Below are 14391 nucleotides of genomic sequence, written 5' to 3'. Positions count from 1 at the left end.
AATAGCTTAAGAAAGGTACAGAGAGTAAGACAAACAATTCACTTTATTTTCCAGAAGGAAAACAAGTGGTAAGGCACACTCACTTGCCTTGCACCCACTACTCTCCTTTTTGCTTCACCCACTACACTGAACAATTAAATGACTTCATATCCACCAAGCCCCCCAAAGTATTTGGACCATATGGTCACCTATACAAGTATATGTTAAATATTTTTAAAAAGAGAGAAAGATTGAAGAAGCACAGGAAAGAAAAAAGAGAATGAAGAAGACAGAAGAGGAGAAAACTATGAAAACTATGGAGAGAATTCTGAAATAATCAGAATACATAAAATGAACTAAATTCTTCCAGAATGCCTCAAGAACCTATATATCTTTTTAAACTCAAGTTATCCTATCAGAGACTCTCAAACAGATTCTGTAAAAGCAAAGTGAAAGTAAATTCTACAAGTTGTAGATGTCATGAGCCTGTACTCTGAAACATATTCTATTCATTATAAAAAGTACCTAAAGCTTCTTGGTTTTGAATAAATCTAACAGGCACTGAACTAACCCTCCCCTAGTGTACAAACATGGAGCTGGACAGCGGTCTGTGAAAGACTGCAATCTCTGAAAGATGAGAAATGGACAAGGGAAGCCTCATATTAAACCTACCTCCATGCTTGGGAATTTCTGTACTGAAGCCAGTGAAATGGAATCAGCAGAGCAAGATGGTCCTGCTGACTTGAGGAAGCTGAGGCAGCTGGAATCTGCAGGGCAGGCACCAGAGAAGAAGGGACTGCACAGAGCAGTACCCCAAAAGTTTGCTTGGAGGCTGGAGTGGAGGGGGGTTTCTGCAAAAGTCCTTGACCAAGGGCTGTGCTTGATAAACTGTGTGAGGCTTACCAAAGGGTAGAGAATAAAATAGATACCAATGGCCCAGCTGTTTTAGGGATGAACCCTGGAGTCCTGTCCCAGCAGGAGTGGAAAGACAGCTACAACACCTTGTTCACATCACAGCCGCGTAGCTGAGGTACCAGAAAGGCTATGATGGGTTCTGTAAATGAAATTATATCGTTGTAATGTTATTGCACTTCTGAACTGGGAGTTGTGAAATATGAAATGGTTCAGTATTGGCTATAAATAGACTTGGATAAGTTCAGACATGTATTTTTAATCCTAAAGCAACCACTACAAAATAGTAAAAATAATCATAAAAGTAGAAAAATAAATAATAGAAAAAAATAAAACCCACTACAAAATAAAAAATATAAATAATAATTCAACAAAGGAAATAAAATCTGAAATAAAAAAATTTCCTAAATACAAACAACATAGAAAAGAAATGAGAGAAACAAAAGAGACACATGGAAAATGAATATCAAGATGATAGATATAAACCAAATCTTATCAATAATTACATCACATATTAATGGTCTAAACACTCCAAATAAAAGGCAGCAATTGTCAGACTGGACAAAAACGGCAAAATCAAACTCGATTTCTGTCTAAAAGAGATATGTCTTAAATTTAAAGACATCAATGTGACTGATTTTTCAAAAATAATTTATCTTTTTTATTCTCTTTAAAATACATACATTCATTTAAAGACACAAATACATAGAAAGAAGAAGGAAGCTGGATTGTTTTATTAATACCAAACTAGACATCAAAACAAAAAGTCTTAAGAAGGACAGAGGGCTATTTAATAATAATAAAATGGAATCATTAGGAAAAATCAACAATATTAAATATGTATGCTTCAAACAACAGAGCTTTAAATTTCATGAAGCAAAACTTGGCAGATGTAGAAGTAGAAATCAACAATATAAATTTAGCAAGTTTGTAGGGTATGAGATCATTATACAAAATGATTCCATTTCTGCTATTAGTAGCAAGCAGTTGCAAAATGCAATAAAATGCTACTTACACACAAAACAAAGTATTTAGAAATAAATTTTATAAAAGATGTGTAAAACTTCTACATTAAAATTATAAAATATTACTGTCAACTATATTTTATTTTAAAATCTATAAAGTATTACTGAGAGAATTAATAAAGATCTAAATAGATATACCTGGTTCATGGATTGGAACACTTAATATCATTAGGATATATACATTTTCCCCAAACTGATTTATAGATTCAAAACAATTCAAATAAAAATTTCAGAGACTTTTAAAATAGAAATTGACATGCTGATCCCAAAATGTATATGAAAATGCAAAGGGCCTTGAGATGCTAAAACAATTTTGAAAAAAAAAAGAAAAATAAGTTGAAAGGTTTATACAACTTGATTTTAACACTTAACATAAAGCTATAAAACCAAGTAGCTCAGTATTGAAGATAAGATCAAAGGAACAGGACAGAAATTCCAGTCTGAATTGTAATTGTTGAATTGTGAAGTCTCAGTATGGACAACTCTGAGAGTTAAAAAATCCAGGAAGACTCAGTCGTAAGTAGGCAGCCGCAATTTTGTGAGATTTACCTCCAGGAGTTTGATCAGGTTCTCCTAGTAAATATTAAAGAAAAATCCGCTCAAGCTTCCAGCAGAGGAAAGAGAATAAGAACCATTTGGAAATATGCCAGAGCACTCTGTTCCTAACAAGATCTGCCCTCAGGAGAAAACTAGTTAATCGGAGCCTAAGTGACCTAGAGGACGGGAAATGACCCAACTCCAGCCCATTTTAGCCACCCCATCTAAGGGGGTGGGGAGAAAAAAAACAGGAACAATTTGTGAAGCTCATAGTTTTGAGCAATTTCACTTCTAGGAATTTTTCCTGAGGATACGTTTCTACATATAAGAGGAAAGCGGATGTTATTCAATATTAAATTGTTAGCGATAGCAAAATGAAAAATAATCAAAATGCCCATTTGTGGAAAAGAATAGAAAAAGCTGTGATATATCTATACAATGGATTTCTATGGAGCCATAAATAAGAATGAGGAATCTGTCCACAAACTAACACGGAATGATTTCCAGGATGTATTTTTAAGTGAAAAATTGTCGTATGTGTATAGTTGACTTGTGAACAACATGGGGGTTAGGGATGCTAACCCATGCACATCCAAAAATCCAAGTATAACTTTTCGCTTCCCAAAACTTAATTATTAACAACCTGCAGTTAACCAGAAGCCTTACCAATGACACAAAATAGTCGATTAACACATATTTTGCATGATATCTATATATATATGCCATGTTATTACAATGAAATAGGCTAGGAAATGTTAAGAATGTTAAGAAAATCGTAAGAAAAGAGAATACAGTTATACTACTATAGTGTATTTATTGAAAAAAAATGCATATATAAGTGATATATAAGTGGACCTGTGCAGGAATAATTCAAGAGTCCACTGTGATATTGCAGAGAGATAGGAATGGGGGAGGAGTGGTTAGTCTTTTGAGAAATATTCCAGTTAATAGATAAGATTAGCCATTTTTTGCCATCTCCAGTATAATTGCTTATCTAGATACTTATCATCAAAGAATGCTAAAATTGGGATGTGGGATTGTGAGAATAGGATACTCACACAGTTGCAAAGTATCACTCAGAGATCACTTACTAGATATAATTTTTAAATTCAAGTATATTTAACACATAGTATTATGTTAGTTTCAGGTGTACAATAGAACAATTCAACAATTCTATACATTACTCAGTGCTTATTAGATATGATTTTAAATAAAAAGAGCTAATGCTTATCACCTTAGCCAAGTAATTAATTCAGTATTAATAGTAGTAAATTCAATCTGGCATTATATGTCCTCTGATGTTATGTATTAAGTACACAATATCTCCTATAAATTAATCTTGTCAAAATGTTCAATCTGAATCTAACTATGAGAAAGCAAGTAGGCAATTCCAAAATACTTAACATTCTACAGCTGACCTGCACTTTTGTTTTAAGTCAATATCATAAAAAACAAACCCTAAAAGGAGCAGGATTATTCTAAATTAAAGTTAAAAAGGTAAAAACAGCTAATCTGTAATCTTTGCACCTGGGTTGAATTTTTTAGAAAAAAATTAGATGTGATAATGGAATTATGGTTCTTTTTTAAAATGCTCTTAACCTTAATGAGACCATGTTAATATTTTAGGGATGAAAATTTATTCTGTGTGCAATTTACTATTCAGTACTTTGGGAGAGAATGAAAGGAAAAGAGAAAGAGAGAGGAAAGGTGTTTGAAAGAGACAGTGCAAATGTAGCAAATTGGTGAATGGAGGCAGAGTGTATTTGAATGTTCATTGTACTAGTCCTCCAACATTTTTGTAAGCTTGAGCATTTTCCAAATAAAAAGTTGGAGAAAAGTAAAGTAAGCAACTTGTCTTGAAACTGTAGCCCTTATTGTTTGATTAAATTGCTGTTGTCTGTGGAATAATGAAAACCAAAAGTGCTCATAGTTATAAATTTAACTTTGTTTTATGCATTATTTGGGATATCTATAGCATCCTTGCTGATTTACTGACATGCACTGCCCTCAGAAACAACCAACTCACATTTGGGGGCCAGTTTGGGCTGTGTATAGCATTCCTATACCCATGCTGTCATGTCTTTGTGGAATATATGGATGCCTCTGTCTCAGCAATCTGTTCTTTTCTAGTGCTGATTTTGGCTTTTGCTCCAAAAAAAAAAATCAAGAAGACTATCAATTATTCAACATATGAAGGTGGTAGGAAGAGCAGATGCAATGAAGAGTTTCCTGCCAACACCAGAATTCCAGAGCCAAATGCCTTAGGGTGTTGAGAATGTTTTGAGGCATTTTAGGGAAATGGCCCTAATACAGGAGGGACAATCCAACCCATGATTTTCCAGAACTGTTTTTGAATATTAGTAGATTCAAAACCATACTCTTTCTTAGTGCTTTAATAGGCTATTAAATGTTTCCCTTTCATCTCAAAAAATGGACTAAATAAAAATTGTAGGTTTGCATTTTGCATGTGTGCTGGGGAGAGTTTGTGAGTTCCCTAATAATGACAGGTATTTCTAAATGGTGAGGCTAAGATTAATGTTGTGAGACAGAAGGGCCTAGAATTGATGCCAAGAAGGCAGAGAAAGTCTTCCTTTTGTTGGTGATGTATATTTGTTCTCATAAAGACCCCTCACTAGGTTCTTTCTGTGTACAGAGTCCTTATTATCCAAGAATTGGTTCTTGAAAAGGCCACGTAAAGTGAATTCATTTTGAGAGAGGTGGATGCAGGTTGGGCTAAATGGGTGTTGGGAATTAAGGAGGGTATTTGTGATGAGCACTGGGTGTTATATATAAGTGATGAATCACTAAATTCTACTCCTGAAACCAATATTACAGTGTATGTTAACTAACTAGAATTTAAGTAAAAGCTTGAAACAAAAAAACAAATGAATCAGTAAAGAAGGTGTGTGTGTGTGAGAGAGAGAGAGAGTGTGTGAGAGAAAGACAGAGAGAGGAGAGAGAGAGAGAGAGACATAATAGAATATTTTTCAACCATAAAAAAATAATGAAATCTTGCCATGTCCAATAATGTGAATGGAGCTAGAGAGCATTATGCTAAGGGAAATAAGTAATCAGAGAAAGACAAATACCGTATGATTTCCCTTGTATGTGTAATTTAAGAAATAAAACAAATGAGCAAAGGGAAAAAAAGAGAACAAGGGAGAGAGACAAACCAAGAAACACTCTTATTTTATTTCTTATTTTTTAGAGGGGGGAGTGGCAGAAGGAGAGGGAGAGAATCTCAAGCAGACTCCCCACTGAGCAGGTCTTGATCCCACAACCCTGAGGTCATGACCTGAGTCAAAACCAAGAGTCAGACACTCAACTGACTGAGCTATCCAGGCACCTTCCCTTTTTTTTCAGACTCTTAATTACAGAGAATAAACGGATGGTCATTGGAGGGGAGATGGGTGGTGGGATGGATTAAATAGGTAATAGGGATTAAGGACTGCATTTGTGATGAGCACCAGGTGATGTTTGGAATTGTTGAATGACTATATTGTATACCCAAAACTAATATAACAATGTAAAAATAAATAATAATCAAATAAATAAGTGAATTCACTTTCAAAAGGGGGGCCAGGGTTGTTAAATTATGGAAAAAAATTGATAGAACTTTATCTTGAAATAAGGCTATTTAACAAAATTTAAGAATAAATTGTTGATTTCAGAGGTTTTTCCCTAAAACCAGCACAATGGAATACCCTTCTACTGTATGTTTGATTTTTAGATATAACATTCAAGCACACACAAAAAAATAGTCAAGAAGTGTACTTCACTGAAACTAATAACTTTGGCTCTATAGATCAATAGAACAGAATAGACAGCCTAGAAATAAACTAATGCTTATGTGGTCAATAAATCTATGATGAAGGAGGCTAGAATATACAGTAGAGAAAAGGCTTTTCAATAAATGGTGCCGGGAAAACTGGACAGCTACATGGAAAAGACTAAAACTGTGCCATTTTTTAAATACCATACAGAAAAATAAACTCAGAATGGATTAAAGACCTAAATGTGAAACTTGAAACCATAAAAATCCTAGAAGAGAACACAGGTAGTAATGTCTCTGACACTAGCTATAGCAACATTTTTTTAGATATGTCTTCTAAGGCAGGGGAACCAAAAGCAAAATATTGGGACTACACCAAAATAAAAAGCTTTTGCACAGCAAAGGAAACATCAAGAGAACAAAAAGATAATCTACTTATTGGGCAAAGATATTTGCAAATAATATATTTGATAAGGGGTTAGTATCCAAAATCTTAAAAAAGAAAACTCCTATAACTCAACAACAAAAAAATTAAAAATGGACAGAGGACCTAAATTTACATTTTTCCAAATATATACACATGGCCAATAGATGTATGAAAAGATGCTCAACATCACTAATTATTAGGGAAATGCAAATCTGAACCATGATGAGATATAACCTTAAACCTGTTAGAATAGCTAAAATCAAAAAGACAAGAAATAACAAACATTGGTGTGGATGTGGAGCAAAAGGAATCTTCATACACTGTTGATGGGGGGGGGGGGTTGTAGATTGGTACAGCCACTAGGAAAACAGGATGGAGGTTCCTCAAAAATTAAAAATTGAAATACCATATGATACAATAATTCCCCTATTGAGCACTTACCAAGAGAAACAAAACAGTAATTCAAAAAGATACATGCACTCCTATATTTATTACATTATTTACAATAGTCAACATATGGAGGCAACCTAAATGTCCATCAATAGATGAATAGATAAAGAAGATGTGGTGTGTGTTTCACCACTCATCTAAACACAATGGAATATTATTCAGACACTCATCTAAACACAATGGAATATTATTCAGACATAAATGGATGCTATTGTGCCTTTTGAGACCTGGAGGATACTACGCTAAGTCAGTAAGTCAGACTGAGGAAGACAAATACCATATAATTCCACTCATAAGTGGAATCTAAAAAAAAAGAAAAAAGAAGAAAAACCAAAAAGCATAATCAAACCTATAAAGGCAGGGAACAAACTGATGGTTGCTAGAGGGGAGGTGCGTGCAGGGGTTGAGCAAAACAAGTAAAGGGGAGTGGGAGATATAAATTTCTAGTTATGGAATGAATAAGTCATGGGAAGAAAAGGTACCACATAAGGAATATAGTCAATGATAATAGCAATGTATCAGGACAGATGGGAACTACAGTTGTGAACATAGCACAATGTATAAATCTGTCAAATCACTAAGTTGTACACCTGAAACTAATGTAACATTGTGCATCAACTATACTCATATAAAAAAAGAACTGAATAATAAAAAAAACTCCATTTTTTAAATGGGCCAAATATAGCACATACTCATTGTCAAATACCTGGATATCACAGATACATGAAGTAAAAAGCAGAATTTACCTATAATCCTATGACTTAGAGATAATTACTGCTACATATCTTAAAATGGCATGCCCTTCCAAGCTTTTTGAATAAATATGTCATGTATATTCTACTTTTATACTATTTTATGATCTGCTTTTTTTAAACTCTACATTATATATATAATATTGAGCATGTTTCTGTATCCTCTAATATCTGCAAACATGATTTTCAACAACTACAATTGAGAGGTTATAATTTATTCATCCAATTTCGTATAGCTGGACATGTATATCATGTTCAATATTACAGTATTATTACACAATTTACACTATTGTGACATACATTGCTGTACAAAAGTCTTTGGCCATATTTGAGTTTAATTTTTTTTCTACATTGTTATGATTTCACAAATATGATGTTAGATTCTACCGAAAACTATCTACATTTTGTTCTTATATATTGGAAACATATCTTAAGTCACTCATTGCTCTTTTTTTTTTTTTTTCATTTTGTATTTCTACAACTGAAACCCAACAGATGGAATTGTTGGTGCAGATTTCCAAGGATGAAGTTGTCTGAGTGCAGCCAAAGCTTTCAGTCAAGAAACAAGGTGGGATGTGAATTTGTAGAACTGACAGCTTTACCAAGATTTAGGTGCTAAGTTTGTGGAAAGAATTCTGGAAAAGCAAGAAAAACATTTCTATTCAAATTCCCATGTCTATTGGGGGAATGGAGGCATTGAGCATTGTATTTTCCATCTCCATCAGCACAGCTCAGAACACCTACACTTTACTGTTGTTTTTTTTGTTCTCTGAAACATCTTAATGAGAGGCCAGCAGTGAGTTCAAGTATTTCAATGCCAAGTTGAGAGCACCACACCTTCTCACATACCACTTCCCCTGGAAATTCATAACAATCCAAGTTTTTCAAAACCCTAAACTATCTTTTTTATTCTTTGAAAATCCATGCTTTATCATAGTGCACGTCTCATTACGTTTTTAATAAAATATTTGTTTTTTAATCAAGAAGGTCCTATTCTTTTCACATCAAAGAATCACTTAAGAGACAACAACATACAATAATTAGATTGATTGAATATAATTGATTTGAATGTTAAAGAAACAGTGCTTCCAATATGTTTTATTTCACTTAAATTTTGATGACACTTAAGCAGTTGTCTTGCTTTCCCCAACCTGCCACTCCTTTTCTCCCCACCATCACATTTGACACTATTCCTGTGCTATCAACATTATTTGTCTGAACACCATTTAATCAGCTGTGGGTAAAGCTGGAGAGGAGCTCTCGGCTCTTCCAGCTCTATCACCTCCCATGTTAGTTGCCAAGGGAACCATCTCACTGAGTCAACAATAAAAGACTCATCAAATTTGGATGCTTTTTTCTTTTGCCTTGATGAGAGCCACTGAAATGCCTCTCGCATCAGACCACATGTGCCAATCTTTTCTTCCATTTCTTCTCATATGATCTGAAAGCAATCTTTATTACTACAAGTAAGGTATGAAAGAGGGAAGTTTGACAAGCTAATGTTGTGAAAGTTAGCTGGGGTCAATGCCATGGAAACAATATGCCTTTGTTCTCTGAAAGGAAAATTTTACATTTTACATTTATATATTTGGACAGAATTTTCAGCTCTATGTCCTATTTGATTGAAGTGGGGTGGATAAGTTTATATTTTATTCTGACCAGTGTTTTGAAACATCAGTAAGGCAAATGATGAGCCTACCCTTTAAGGCAGGGTAGGATCTAAACTTCCTTTGTTTGCTTCTATATAGTACTCTTGTCCACTGGCACAAATATAACTCTCAACAGATGTAGAAAATTTCACATCAATGGCTGCTGTCAACCTATAGAAGTTCTTTTGCACTGTTTTAAAATATTGAGTCAAGTTACTGTCTAGAAAAATCTAGAGGCTCGTGAGGAAGTGTCTCTGCAGCCTTTCTACTCAATACACACTGCCCTTACTCCTTTTGTGTTATAAGCAATAAAGCTCCATGAACACCAGAGAAAGGAGTCCCTTTGAAGAGAAAGAATGGTCCCACAGTCCCTTGTGAGAATTTGAGGTGAGAGAAAAATTGCTCTGCCTATCTATCCCCATTATCAATCTTTTACACAGAAAATATGAAGTTAAAATGGGCACCATGGGAAATTTTCCTTAGGGGAAAATGAAAACAATGCCTTAGGATGGCCAAGCTGAACAGAAGAAGAGACAGAGTAGGGTCTAGAATGGGAAGAGCCAGCCCCTCTCTTTTTACCTAGGTTTCTATGTGGTAGAGAGAAGTGATCTGCTTATTTTACTATATTTTTGTACCAGTTTAGCAACCTTTTTCTGAGTCACTGCCCAGCTTCTCAATTGTGACTGTCTCTCAAATTGTGATCATTTAGTACCTGCATCAGCATCACCAGAAGCTCATAAAATAATTGCAGTGTCCTAGGCTGGACCCCAGACCTGCTAAATCTATATCTGAGGATGGAAGCCAGACATCAGTATGCTTAACAATTATCCCCAGTGATTCTTATTTATATAATACATAAAGACTAATGCAAAGGGAAGTCTGTGACAGTGGTAAAGACTCCCCTAAAGGGAGGGAGCACAGGGAAATCTCCTCAAAAGAAGTCTAAATATCGATGAGTTTTGGGATGGGAGGGTCCATAACATACCTAAAGTTGTTTGAGGATTTTTGTGTGTAGGCATGCCTACAAACACCTTTCAGGTGAAAGGCTTTAGATCCTTAATCAGATCCCCTAAGGAGTCCATGACTCTCCCCAAAATGTTAAGGGCCACTTGTTTGTGTAATGTTTGAGTTGATGTTAGGAATAGCGGCAAGTATTTCCAAAATAAAATATCTGAATAATCTCCTCATCCACTCTCACTCCTTCCCTTTCCTTCCCTGCAACACTTGGCTCCAGCTTGGATATTGAAATTGTCCAGAGTCATCAAAATCTCAATTACCAAGTCTATTTGGTTGGTAAGCAAAGAAAATGATACAGTGAATATTTTAATGGATTTCATTTTTGGATTAAATGATAGCCTCAAACCAGAAAACAAAAGGTTAACTTTGTCCTCTGCCCGCATTACAAAAACAAAATCAGTGTTGATGCAGTCACTCCACTTCTCCAAAAACCAAAGTGGTTTCTGAGAAATCCCTCACCACTTTGAAGAGTGAACTATTAGAACACTCATGATTAGAGAAATCAGATTAATTGGACCAGAGTGTAATGTGAGAGTGTGTTCTTTAATGACAATGGCTGTGCAAAGTGGATGCACACAGCGCTCATCCAGAATGGTTCAGAGAACTAAGGCCACGTTTCTCAAAGTGTGTTTAGAAAATTGCATGACCACAGTTATCTTGGGAAGCTTGTTAAAGATGTCAATCTCCTGTACCCATCTAGACCTTAAGAATCAGAATCATTTGTGATGGGTCCAGAAAATTGTCAGTTAGAATAAGTATTGAGGAGGTTGGTAACTATGAAATACTCAAAAATTTGAGAGTTTGCTGGGTAACATCTCTCCTGAGTCATCTTTATATAAGGATAAAAGTTATGGAACAGAGAAGCCAGTGCTGTTGAGCCCAGAACCTGAAGCACATCATCAATAAATAACAAAATGGCACCCAGTCACTCCCCACAGGGAATTATAATCCTTTCCAGATGTTTATTTTGGAAAGTTGAAAATTGGAAAATGATTGCATAATCATAAAAGTTCTGCCCTGAACACAATTAAGAAGCTTATTACACCATTGTGTTTAGTGGATATCTTAAAACTTTATTATTGTACTTTTGAAAAATCCCAATGAGTATCTCCTCCACTCAACCAAAAGTGCTCACTCTATGTATGAAATGATAAATTTCAAAATTATGGGACAATTCATATCCCATCTCTAAAACTCTCTGACTGCTAAAGGATGTTCAGAACTGAGCCTGTTCATCCTATGGTTTAGTCAGGCTTGGGGAAGGATGAGGACTTCACATATTGTGGTTTACTATTTTCAGAAAGGTGTGTCTGTAAGACCAGGGAATCCATTCCCAATTTTGTCAGTCCCAAGAGAAACAAACATTTTTGTTTATTCTTTTCCTTTTATTAGTCTCTGAAATTGTCACTGCTTTAGAGCTCAGGCTGACATGATTCTTCGATGTTCGTTGTTTCTACACCATAGCATTTCTAAGGAAGCTGGGAATAGTTCTATAGACATAAATAACAACTCATTTGTCATCAGATAATTAGTAACAATGTTTGCTAGGTTTTCTTGTCTATTTTCGCTCTCTGCCTCCTGGAAATAAAGTTAGTTGTATTTTAATATTTCCTTCTTTTTTAAAAAAGAAAGACAAAGCTAAAGCGAGGCCCTAAATTTACTAGGAGGAATAAGGGGATCAGTAGATACAAAGTGATCTTAGAGAGCTATGTCTACCCCTGCTTGCTCCCATAAACTTCTGTGGAAAGAATTTCACAGTAGGGTTTGCTGAAAGACCTTTTCACTAGTCTTTCCAACTAAGTTAGTGAGGTCATTTAAACAGCTCCCATGAAATTCTGAGCTATTAGAGCTGATATGGGCAGCAACTCCTGGCTTGTTATTTATTGTGGACAGAATAGTGCCCATCCCCCCAGATGCCCGCATCCTAATCCACAGAGTCTATGACTATGTTACTTTATATAGCAGGGAAATTAATGTTGCAGGCAGAATTAAGGTTGCTAATCAGCTGATGTTAAAAAGGGAGATAGGGATCCCTGGGTGGCGCAGTGGTTTGGCGCCTGCCTTTGGCCCAGGGCGCGATCCTGGAGACCCGGGATCGAATCCCACGTCGGGCTCCCGGTGCATGGAGCCTGCTTCTCCCTCCGCCTGTGTCTCTGCCTCTCTCTCTCTCTCTGTGACTATCATAAATAAATAAAAAATTAAAAAATTTAAAAAAAAAAAAAAAGGGAGATAATCCTAGATTGTTCAGATGAGCCCAATGGAATCAGAAGGGTCCCTAAAAGTGGAAGAGGGAGGTAGAAGAGTGTGAGAACACTCAGTGTGAGGACTTGCACGCTATTCATTGCTGGCTTTGGAGATGGAGAGGGGCTATAAGCCAAAGGATGTGGGCAGTCCCTAGAAGATAGAAAAAATAAGGAAACTAATTCTTTCCTAGAGATTCCACAATGTCACACAGCCCTCCCTGCACCTTGACTTTAGTTAGTGAGACCCACTTCAGACTTCTGACCCTTATAACTATGAGACAGGAAATTTGTGTTGTGGTAAGCCACCAAGATTGTGGGAATGTGTTACAGCAGCATCAATAAAACTAATAGTTCATCTAAATATTTATGTCTTTTAACTTTTCCCTTTCAGAACAAAGTGGGTTTTGACAAATGCAAAACATGTCATGTACCCACTATCTATATTACAGTATCATACAGAATAGTTTCACTGCCCTAAAAATGCCACCTATTCATCCCTCTCTCCCTCCCCCTGAACCTCCGGCAACCGCTGATCTTCTCTCTTTTTCTATTGTTTTGCCTGTTGCATCATGTCCTATAGTTGGAAACGTACAGTTTGTATATTTTTCAGACTGACTTCTTTCACTTAGCAATATGCACCTAAGGTTCCTGCACGCCTTTTCATAGCTTAAGAGCTCGTTTCTTTTTATCACTTAATAATTCTCCATTGTTTGGGTATCCTAGTTTGTTTATTCATTCATTTATTGAAGAATTTCTTGGTTGCTTCCAATTATTGGCAATTATAAATGACGCTGCTATAAACATTCATGTGCAGGTTTTTGTGTCAGTATGGATTTTTAATTCATTTGGGTAAATGCCAAGGATCATGACTGATGGATCATGTGATAAGCTTATGTTCGGCTTTGGAAGAAACTGACACACTATTTTTTAAAATTTTATTTTATTTATTTATTCATGAGAGACACACAGAGAGAGTCAGAGACACAGGCAAAGGGAGAAACAGGCTCCAAGCAGGGAGCCGGACATGGGACTTGATCCCAGGTCTCCAGGATCAGGCCCTGGGCTGAAGGTGGCGCTAAACTGCTGAGCCACCAGGGCTGCCCGACAAAGTAACTGTACCATTTGTGCATTCCCACCAAAAATGAATGTTACTGTTGCTCCACATCCTTACCAGCATTTGGTGTTGTCAGTGGTTGAGTTTTTTGCCATTCTTTTTTTTTTTTTTTAAGATTTTATTTATTTATTCATGAGAGAGAGAGAGAGAGGCAGAGACACAGGCAGAGGGAGAAGCAGGCTCCATGCAGGGAGCCCAATGTGGGACTCGATTCTGGGTCTCCAGGATCATGCTCTGGGCTGAAGGCAGGCACCAAACCACTGAGCCACCCAGGCGTCCCAGCCATTCTAATAGGTGTGTAGTTGTATCTCATTGTTGTTTTCATTTGCAATTCCCTACTGACATATGATTTTGAGCACTTTCAAATTCCTGTTTGCCATCTGTATATCTTCTTTGATTAGGGATCTGTTCAGATTTTTTCCCTATTTTATAATTGGATTGTTTTCTTATTGTTGAGTTAAGAGTTCTTTGTATATTCTGGTTGCCAGTCCTTTAACAAATACATAGTTTGCAA

At 35.9% G+C, this 14391-nt stretch overlaps 2 long non-coding RNA genes across 2 annotated transcripts in view; one reads left to right on the top strand and one right to left on the bottom strand.

Moving 5' to 3' along the window:
- The window catches only part of LOC121486744, a 111468-nt gene extending 110610 nt beyond the window's left edge, over positions 1-858 (bottom strand). The window contains exon 1 of the long non-coding RNA XR_005986731.1: positions 652-858. This is a non-coding gene — a long non-coding RNA (uncharacterized LOC121486744). The remainder of the gene's footprint in view (positions 1-651) is intronic.
- LOC121486743 overlaps positions 1-14391 on the top strand; it is a 30160-nt gene that overhangs the window by 2300 nt on the left and 13469 nt on the right. The window contains exon 2 of the long non-coding RNA XR_005986730.1: positions 8350-8422. This is a non-coding gene — a long non-coding RNA (uncharacterized LOC121486743). The remainder of the gene's footprint in view (positions 1-8349; positions 8423-14391) is intronic.

Source organism: Vulpes lagopus, chromosome 3 (genome assembly GCF_018345385.1).
Source record: "Vulpes lagopus strain Blue_001 chromosome 3, ASM1834538v1, whole genome shotgun sequence".
NCBI lineage: Eukaryota > Metazoa > Chordata > Mammalia > Carnivora > Canidae > Vulpes > Vulpes lagopus.
Note: the sequence above shows the minus strand (reverse complement) of the source record. Positions and strands in the feature narration are given on the sequence as shown.